Below are 232 nucleotides of genomic sequence, written 5' to 3' on the forward strand. Positions count from 1 at the left end.
AAAGGATACAAGATTACTTTAAAAGTTGCCTTTGGCACTCTCCCTCGCAGGAAAAACAATAGCAGTGAACACTCGAAAGTACTAGATTTAAAAGTAGAGCAGGGGTCCTATTATTTGAAACGCAGTTCAAGGCAACACAGACAATAAAGCCAGTGGCTGGGGTAAAATTTAACTGACCCTTTCAAGGTTGAAAGAGACCTTCAGTCAAACTTTGTCTCTCACCAGAGGAAGA

This window comes from Sturnira hondurensis, unplaced genomic scaffold, assembly GCF_014824575.4.
Source record: "Sturnira hondurensis isolate 20B ecotype Veracruz unplaced genomic scaffold, ASM1482457v3 Scaffold0009719, whole genome shotgun sequence".
Taxonomy (NCBI): Eukaryota; Metazoa; Chordata; class Mammalia; order Chiroptera; family Phyllostomidae; genus Sturnira; species Sturnira hondurensis.